The sequence below is a fragment of the Gobius niger genome, assembly GCF_951799975.1.
Source record: "Gobius niger genome assembly, chromosome: 24".
NCBI lineage: Eukaryota > Metazoa > Chordata > Actinopteri > Gobiiformes > Gobiidae > Gobius > Gobius niger.
The window spans coordinates 15516810-15526993 of NC_136875.1; the positions used below are offsets into that span (position 1 = coordinate 15516810).

Below are 10184 nucleotides of genomic sequence, written 5' to 3' on the forward strand. Positions count from 1 at the left end.
CAGACGTGCAACAAAAAACATACAACACAGAAATTAGATCAAAATAAGCTATAACACTTTAAACTATAAGGAGACATGCTAAAGGATATTAGAATAAAGAAGATAAAGATAAATAACAATTGACATAGAACAACAGCAACAATTTTGTCCTTTTTTTTGTCCTTTTTTGGTCATTTTTTTCTTCATTTTTTAATCATTTTTTTGTCATTTTTTGTCACATTTTTGTCATTTTTTGGTCAAATTTTTACCACATTTTTTGTCATTTTTTGGTCAATTTTTTACTGCATTTTTGTCATTTTTTGTCAAATTTTTACCACATTTTTTGTCATTTTTTGGTCAATTTTTTACTGCATTTTTGTCATTTTTTGGTCAAATTTTTACCACATTTTTGTCATTTTTTGGTCAAATTTTTTTTTACTTATCGATTACAAAATAATGGTTAGCTGCTTCCCTACTGAGGAGCACTTCGACGTCCGCCCAGTAACATCTTCACTCCTAAAGAATGAAGAGGACATTTTCCTTCACGGCCTCTGAGAAGAATAAATCTGTCAGTTATTTATTTCCTTCATTTGCCTCGGCTTCATCTGGTGCATCGTCTCGCGTTCGGCCGGTCCCGGAGGTCACCGGTTCAACTCCCGCTCCCGGCGTCGCTTCTTTCTCGTCGATCCCGTTTTGCTTTTGTGTAAACGTTTCCCTTTGTGTAATATTTCCTCTCCGTTTGTCTGCGGCCGCTTTGCATTATCATTTTAAATCAATAAAGATGAATCCGTTTGACCCCCGCGACCTCGGCGCGACCCCCCCCAGGCTGATCATTGATTGGTCCCGGGCCCGGGCTCATTTGCATCTCATTTGCATGCGACCCCGGATTAACCCGTAAACCCCGGGAGACGCGGCGGTTAGAGGAACTTCAGGATTAGAGTTTCATTTTCAGGCTTTTAGTGAGAATCAGGATTTAATGTCTTTATTTATCTTAAAGTCGCTCGGACAAGCTTCGAAGAATCAATGATCAGTTTCTTCTCCAAATCAACGCCTTAACCTCTGACCCCCCGCCTCAACCAAATGCATTCTGTCCTCTTTGGCCTTTATATAGGCCTGTGGAACACCTCATTTGAAAGCTAAGACCCACAAAACTGATCTTTTTCCTCACGTTGTTGCTGTGTTGTGTTTTTTTTTTCATTTTGGTCACTTTTGTTGAGTTTTTGTAATTTTTTTGTTGAGCTTTTGACACATTTTTGATGAATTTTTGTCACATTTTTGTTGATTTTTTTGTCACATTTTTGTTGATTTTTTTGTCACATTTTTGTTGATTTTTTTGTCACATTTTTGTTGATTTTTTGTTACATTTTTGTCACATTTTTGTTGATTTTTGGTTGATTTTCTGTCACATTTTTGTAGATTTTTTTGTCACATTTTTGTTGAGTTTTTGTCACATTTTTGTTGAATTTTTGTCACATTTTTGTTGAATTTTTGTCACATTTTTGTTGAATTTTTGTCACATTTTTGTCACATTTTTGTCACATTTTTGTTGAATTTTTGTCACATTTTTGTCACATTTTTGTCACATTTTTGTCACATTTTTGTTGAATTTTTGTTTTGTTTACATCCTTGTTTTCTTCTCATTTTTTGTGGCTATTTTGGTGTTTTTTCCCAAGAAGCGTTTTGATCGGGTGAAGCCAAAAGAAAATGGAGAAAATGGGATCTGTTCAGGTGGGAGTTAAGAGGTTAAAGCAGGGGTCGGTGACGTCAGGCCCGTGCACAGAACCTCTGGCCCCCAAGATGATTTAGAGAAATATTATTGTGCAAATATGAGATCAAGTACCTGTTAAAGTCTAAAAATGTGAGAAACAGTGTCAGTGTTTTAAAAATGTCCCGCTTGGTCATAGATAATGTTAAACAGTGATTCTGTACTGGGGGATCGGGGCCCTAAAGTGGGTCACGGAACCATTTTCAGTGAGTCGCGAGTCTATAGGGAACTTTTATTCATTATTTTCCATCTGAAACTGTGTTACAATGAATGTTATGGGGTTGTTTGGATCATAATTCCAGTCTTAATGGGAAACCAAACAAAAACCTGCGGAAAATACTATATTTTATACGATTTATGAAAAATAATGACAAATGGCTCGTCGTCCGAGGGTAATGGTGGATCCCAAAGACACTCGGGAACCATTGGTGTAACTTTAGGGCCAGTGTTGAGGTTCGGCCCTCGGGTGTTTTGGCGATGATGAAAATCAGCCTCCACGACGGGGACTTACCTCCAACTGCCTTAACCTCTTACCCCCCTCAACCGAGAGGATCTTTTTCCTCACGTCATCAGATTATTTTTTTTCCATCATTTTTTTGTTGGGTATTCAACATTTTAGTAACTTTTTCAGCATTTTTTTTGTCAATTTTTGGTCAATTTTTGTCACATTTTTGTCATTATTTTGTCACATTTTTGTCATTTTTTGTAATTTTTTTTGTAATTTTTTGTAATTTTTTGATTTTTTTTTGTAATTTTTTGAATTTTTTTTTTCAAATTTGTGTCCATTTTTGTCCTTTTTTTGTACATTTTTTGTCACTTTTTCATCCATTTTTTCTCAATTTTTCGTCCAAATTTTACTCAATTTTTGTCATTTTTTCGTCAATTGTTTGTCATTTTTTCCTAAATTTTTTCTCACTTTTTTCACATTTGGGGTTCAGAGGTTACATTTACATGAAAACATAAAATAACAGAACCTGTGACACATCCCCCTCATATATCTGTGTCACAGTCTGGTTCCACCTGAGCCGGACCGAGCCCGCCCTGTGCCCGCAGTCCCGCCGTGCCCCAGAGGCTCATGGGTAGTGTAGTCCCTGAGCGGCGGCGGCGGCGGCGGCAGATTGTGCAGCAGCTGCGTTGGGTTAAAACTCCTGGAACGAAGCGCGAGCGAGCGAGCGAGCGGCATCTGGAGCCACCTGCGGAAACGCACATTACACCAGATTAATATGAACACGACGAACACAGTCAGGGGACGGAATCACCCGGGGAGCGGAATCAGTCACTACACCGGCCTGACGGAGGACAGGCCGCGCTGCAGGATGTTTTAGGTGTTCACTTTCTGCATCAGCACGGACGACATCTAAAGAATGTTCAGAGCCTGGGTTAAACGTCTTTAGGATTTAGTTTTTGAATTAACTAGTTTTAGTGAAAAAATCCGCTGCTGTCTCCAACAAAGGAAATGACCGTATTTGTATCACAGCGTCATCTCGGTCACAGCCTTTCATGCCACACGTGGATACCAAACATGTCAGTATTTGTGAATGAATAAGCGCGGGAAAGACCAGGGAGACACAGACATGTTGGAGTTACTTCAGACCCATGTTGACAAATATGTCTTCCTGGACAGTACGATCGGAGCTGTCCTTCCTCTCGATCTCCTCGTTCATGATGAGGAGGTTCCACAGAAATACAGATAAAAATGACAAAAAATGACAAGAAATGACAAAAAAATAAATAAATGTGACAAAAATGTGATAAACATTTGACAAAAAAATGACAAAAATGTGACAAAAAATTGACAAAAAAAACAAAAAATGTGACAAAAATTGACAAAAAAATAAAAAAGTGATAAGTCGACAAAATATGACAAAAATATGACAAAAATATGACAAAAAATTGATAAAAAATTGACAAAATTTGACAAAAATGTGACAAAAATTGACCAAAAAAAAAAAAAAAAGTGATAAAAATTTGACAAAAAAATGACAAAAATGTGACAAAAAATAACAAAAATGTGACAAAAAAATGTCAAAAAAAAGTCAAAAAATGGACAAAAAATGTGACAAAAATGTGACAAAAAATTGACAAAAAATGACAAAAATGTGACAAAAAATTGATAAAAAATTGACAAAAAAATTGACAAAAAATGACAAAAAACGACCAAAAAAATTACAAAAATGTGACAAAAATTGACAAAAAAAAAAAAAAGGTGATAAAAATTTGACAAAATATGACAAAAAAATGACAAAAATATGACAAAAAATGACAAAAAATTCATAAAAAATGACAGAAATATGACAAAAAGTTACAAAAAAATCTGATGACGTGAGGAAAAAGATCCTCTCGGTTCAGGCGGGAGTTAAGAGGTTAAAGAACTCAATAACATTTGAACTACATTTGAACGGTTCTTCCTCGTTTCTCTTTGCACTAGTTGTAATGTTTATTTAGCGTTAGCCGTTAGCTTCACTAATGTGTTGAACCTGCTGCAGTCACATCGTTTACTCTCTGTCCTTCATTAGTTTGGGACCCGCTCATCGTGAATGTAGGAGATCAGGGAGAGGAAGGACGGTGATGTTCTAGTCCAGGAGGCACCACAGGGCAGAGAACCCACAGACTCCAGACACTGCGGGTGTTTTCCTGGTGATCAGGGGAGATTTTCACATTTTTGCTTTAACCCCTTAACTCCCGCCTGAACCGAGAGCATTTTCTCCAGTTCAGCTTTACCCAAATCCTGTAGGCCAGTGTAACGCCTCATTTGAAAGCTAAGATCTACAAAACTAAATTGATCTTTTTCCTCACATCATCAGATTTTTTTTCATGACTTTTTCAATTTTATTTGTCCATTTGTTTGGTCACTTTTTGTCAACTTTTCGTCAAATTATTCGCATTTTTTTGTCAAATTCTTATCACTTTTTTGTCCATTTTTTCGTCCATTTTTTCGTCAAATTTTTCTCACTTTCTTTTCAATTTTTTGTCCATTTTTGTCATTTTTTTGTCCATTTTTGTCATTTTTTTGTCATTTTTTGTCACTTTTTTGTCCATTTTTTCTAAATTTTTCGTCAAATTTTTCTCACTTTCTTTTCATTTTTTTGTCCATTTTTTGTCCATTTTTTTCGTCAATTTTTTTGTCAATTTTTTGTCATTTTTTCATCAATTCTTTCTCATTTTTTCCAAAATTTTCCCTCACTTTTTTCACATTTTCATCCTTGTTTTCGTCTCAGTTTTGTCGCTATTTTCACACCTTTTTTCCAGAAGCTTTTGGACTGGCGTAAAGCTGGAGAAAATGTGCTCGTTCAGGTGGGAGTTAAGGGGTTAAAGTCAGAGTAAAATGTTTTATAAAATGTATGATATTTACTTTATTTTTTCTGATAAAAATCTAGATATCAACTGTTTTTTTGGGTTCATCTAGCCCTATAATTGCGCGGTCCCCTGGTCTATAGTAGCGTGGTCCCCTGGTCTATAGTAGCGTGGTCCCCTGGTCTATAGTAGCGTGGTCCCCCTCAGAATGTTTGTCTGTGTTAACTAAAGCCTGATGTTGCGGCGCTGATGGAGTGATCAGGATAATCTTATTCCAAACATTGATTTATTCTCTGCGTTTTCCGGCCAAAGTTCTCTCCAGGGGCGGCGGAGGTTTTACCGAGGCCTGTGCGCATCGATCCCAAACTAACGGCTCCGCTTCATTAAAACATCACGTTTATGCCGATCCTTTTGGAGGTTTTCATTACGTCTTGTTTTATTCACCTGAAGCTGAAGCTCGCGATGAAGCGTCGGGAATAACGTTTGCTTCTCCTCCCAGGGTGTTTCTGTGGGGGTCCCGCATCGATCGGCCGATTCCCGCGGTCACACTCTCACGCGGGGGACTCTCCACACTCCGCCGAATCCACCGAATCTCACTCCGTTATCCGTCATACATGTTACATTACTGTTCCCGGAGCACGTGGTCAGGGGGAGCATGTTCGTCTGCTGCAGCTGAAAAGAGACTCAGGTTTTATACTAGTTTCCTCCTGAACATCAGCCCCAAAACTCTGTCTTCACCAGGTTTATTCTCTGAGATTCATCCAGGAAGTGACTCCATCATGTCCCACGCTGAGTCATTCACTAATACTGACATGTTTGGCATCCACGTGTAGCAGGAAAGGTTCTGTAATCCAAATACGGTCATTTCATTTGTGGGAGACGCATCCACGGGGGCATGTGCAGAGAAGGGACTAAACGTGCGTCGCTCCATGACACATTGGGAAGGTTTTTACACACAAGGATTTTACTCAGAAAAGTAAAGTCATTAATAAAAAACTAAACCAGATCCAAAATCTTCATGACTAATATGTCACAAAATAAAAGCACACATTAAAACCTGGATCCGAGCATTATTTAGATTTAAAATGGGCTTCTTTACATGAATATTTTATAAATCTGTACCAGTGTTAATTTTGTCGACTAAAATATCTAGTCTTAATTTTGGTCAAAGTGATATTTTTGTGACTAAAATTGGACTAAAACTAAAGGAACAGTTTCTCATGAGACTAAAACTGTGACTAAAATGTCCAGATATTTTAGTCGACTAAAATAATTAGTAATTTAAAAAAAAAGAGACTAAAATCATCCAAACTTGTATTGAGCGTCTGAAAGAGCCTCATACATCAATGCAAAGTCGACTAAATTAGTCTTCAGTCGACTAAATTTACTTGCAATTTTAGTCGACTAAAACTAGACTAAAATTGAGACGATTTTTTTGACTAAATCTCGACTAAAATTAAATTCCTTTTTAGTCAAAAGACTAAAACTAAAATAAAATATGTTGTCAAATTAACACTGATCTGTAGAGGCTTTAACCAAGCATATTTTCTCCAGTTCAGCTTTACCCAAATCTAAAAGCTTCTCCACTGGAGCCTAAAGCCTATAGGCGCGGTGGCACAGTGGTTAGTGCTTCACAGTTAGAAGGTCCCGGGCCTTTCTGTTTGCATGTTCTCCCCGTGCCTGTGTAGGTTTCCCCTACCACTAAAAACATGTACAATAGGTGCATGGGAGTGTGTTTGAGAGTGTGCATGGGCGACTGCACTGTCCCGACCAAAAACGAATAAATAAATAAAAGGATTTATTTGTAAAGCCACTTTCACAGACACAAAGCGCTTTACATTTACAGAAGCTTTTACTTTAACTCCACACACAGTGGTGGGAAGTCACGTTTGTAGCTTCAGTTTCTCCTGGGGGAGACGGACACATCTGCACCAACGGTCCCTCGTCATCATCATCATCATCATCCATCTGAGCCCCAAATTTTTCTCACTTTTTTGTCAAATTTTTCTCACTTTTTTTTCTTCAATTTTTTGTCAATTTTTTGTCAAATTTTTCTCACTTTTTTGTCAAATTTTTCTCACTTTTTTTTCAATTTTTTGTCAATTTTTTGTCATTTTTCGTCCATTTTTTTCTCAATTTTTCGTCAAATTTTTCTCACTTTTTTGTCAATTTTTTCATAAATTTTCGTCAAATTTTTCTAACTTTTTTGTCAAATTTTTCTCACTTTTTTTTTAAATTTTTTGTCAATTTTTTGTCATTTTTCGTCCATTTTTTCTCAATTTTTCGTCTAATTTTTCTCACTTTTTTGTCAATTTTTTCTCCATTTTTCGTCAAATTTTTCTAACTTTTTTGTCATTTTTTCCTACATTTTTTCTCACTTTTTTCACATTTTCCTCCTTGTTTTCGTCTCATTTTTGTCGCTATTTTCACACCTTTTTTCCAGAAGCTAAATAAATAAATAAAATGCCTCGTTTGAAAGCTAAGACCTACAAAACTGACTGACTTTTTTGACGCTTTGTCTCCCTTTATTGTCACATGGATTAAAATAAGCTTCTTCTGCTGACTCCGGCACATTTACTTAGCACAATGTTGATTAATGTGCACTGTCCCTTTGAAATATCTGTTGTTGTTTTTTTGCTCTTGGTCGTAGTTTGTTTTTTTCCGTGTTTTCATCCCTTTATAGTCGTTTTTTTCCCGTTATTAATTGTGTTTTTACTTTTCCAGGACGTTTCTGTCGCTCTTTTGTTGGGTCTTGATTCTTGTTTTTGTTGCTGTTTTGAAGCTTTTAGATCTGGGTTCAGGTGGAGGTGAAGATGTGAAATGTAAACTTGAATGGCGTTAAAAGCATGTGACCTGCTGCTCCTTGTTTACCGCTGCCTTCCTTCCTCCATGTTTGATCTTCTTGTATCTGAGACTGTCCCGCGGCTCCTCTGCTCGCTGTAATGACGGACTCTCGCTCTAATGTGGGATTGAATGGCCGACAGGCTGAGTTATGTGGGCCGATCGGCTCGTGACCTGGCGCGGCGGCGGGGGCTAAACGCCGGCTAATGTTACCCCCCCCTCATCATTATTATTATTATTATTGAGCTAATGTGGCTATTAAACAGGAAACGCATCACAGGGCGGAGGGGGCGGGGCTTACACACCATTACGCTCCAATAAAAAGTGACATTTGTCTAAAAACGCTCGTTATGGTTATTACGGATCTGGACGGACATTTACATTTCCTCCTCACGCGGGGGCGGGGCTTCAGAGGCGCGAAGGGGAAAGACACGGCTTTAAAGGAGGCGCACAAGAAGAAGAAGAAGAAAGCAACGGTTCATTTGTAGAGCCTCTTTCATAGACTCGCTCACAATAAAGGGAGACAAAGCGTCAAAAAAGTCAGTCAGTTTTGTAGGTCTTAGCTTTCAAATGAGGCATTTTATTGATTTATTTAGCTTCTGGAAAAAAGGTGTGAAAATAGCGACAAAACTGAGACGAAAACAAGGAGGAAAATGTGAAAAAAGTGAGAAAAAATTTAGGAAAAAATGACGAAAATTGACAAAACATTTGACGAAAAATTGAGAAAAATTTGAAGAAAAATTGAGGAAAAAATTGACGAAAAAGTGACAAAAAATGACAAAAATTGACAAAAAATTGACAAAAAAGTGAGAAAAATTTGACGAAAAATTGAGGAAAAAATGGACGAAAAAGTGACAAAAAGTGACAAAAAATTGACAAAAAATTGAAAAAAAAAACGGAGAAAAAATTTACAAAAAATTGAGAAAAAATTGACGAAAAATTGACGAAAACGTGACAAAAAATGACAAAAATTTTGAAAAAAAAGTGAGAAAAAATTGACAAAAAAGTTAGAAAAATTTGACAAAAAATTGAGGAAAAAATTGACAAAAATGGACAAAAATTTGAAAAAAAAAGAGAGAAAAATTTGACAAAAAAGTGAGAAAAATGTGGGGCTCAGATGGATGATGATGATTCACTCAGTTTTTCCTGGGGGAGACTGACATGTGACCTCACCCCCCCCCATGAAGTGACTTTATTTTATTTACTTTTTATTTTTTCGATAGCCTACATTCGCATTTGATTTTATCTATGCAAATAACATGCTATAATAAAACAAATGGTAACTATGGCAAAAGCCTAATTTTAGTAGAACAAGTAACTTTACCTCATTCGCTCACTCAGAGAAAATGCCGCATTAGATTATTTTGAAAGTGTCAGTTCAGCATCAATTCTTTTATAAGTCATTTTTTAGCATATACTGTTGTCGACGTAACAACCTTTGCAATCAAAGTTGGAAAACTGTAAAAGTTGATGCTACAACGCTCTGTAATAGGTACGTTCACGATTTAGAATGTGATGATGTCATAATGTCAGGTGGAGGGCGGGGCCAATGCAACTCTATGGGAGAAATGCAGTTTTTGGAAGAAATCTCCAAAACGAAAATTGACAAATGTTTTTCCTCTTCAGTATTTGATCGTGATTGGATTCACAAACCTGTGATATTATTTTTTTGTCTGAAAGTCCTTTCTATTGGACAACATCATGGTCATGTTTTCGCATATTGTCACCACTTTTTGACATTTTTCAGAGATAATAATTGTACATTAGTTCATATGTGACAGAGGAGACGATGAACTTTGTGACAGTTTTTGTTTCATGTGGATTCCTCCAGTAATGACTGAGATATGAGCCGAAAAACAAAGACATAAAAATATGCATTTTGTCAGTTACCACAGTTACCATAGTTACCGTCAGTTGCTCCACCTCAATGTTAAACTATAGGCTCTTTAGAATGTTGTGATGTCACCTGAACGCAGCCTATTGATAAATACCAAGACACCACAACAGTGTTTCCTTACCTTTGTGAAACTGAACTGCTGCAGCTCTACTGTCCTTCCAGAGCTCTGAGGTCAGACCAGCTCTACTGTCCTTCAGGAGCTCTGAGGTCAAACCAGCTCCTTTGGTCTGTTCCTAAATCCAGGTGTGTCCAGAGGTGACCGAGCCTCCTCAGTGGCCCCTAAACTTTGGACCCGCCTCCTCTACATGTGCTCGGCTCAGTCTGTAGAGGAGTTTAAAACCAAATTAAAAACTCATCTTTTTGCCTTGGCCTTCGGTTCTATGTGGACCAGACACAGTTTGTGCCTTT

General features: G+C 37.2%; 1 protein-coding gene across 3 annotated transcripts in view; it reads left to right on the forward strand.

Moving 5' to 3' along the window:
* Positions 1 to 10184, forward strand: part of LOC306982392 (transcription factor COE3) — a gene marked incomplete at its 5' end in the record, with an annotated part of 186245 nt that overhangs the window by 101117 nt on the left and 74944 nt on the right. The gene's annotated exons all lie outside the window — the stretch shown is intronic.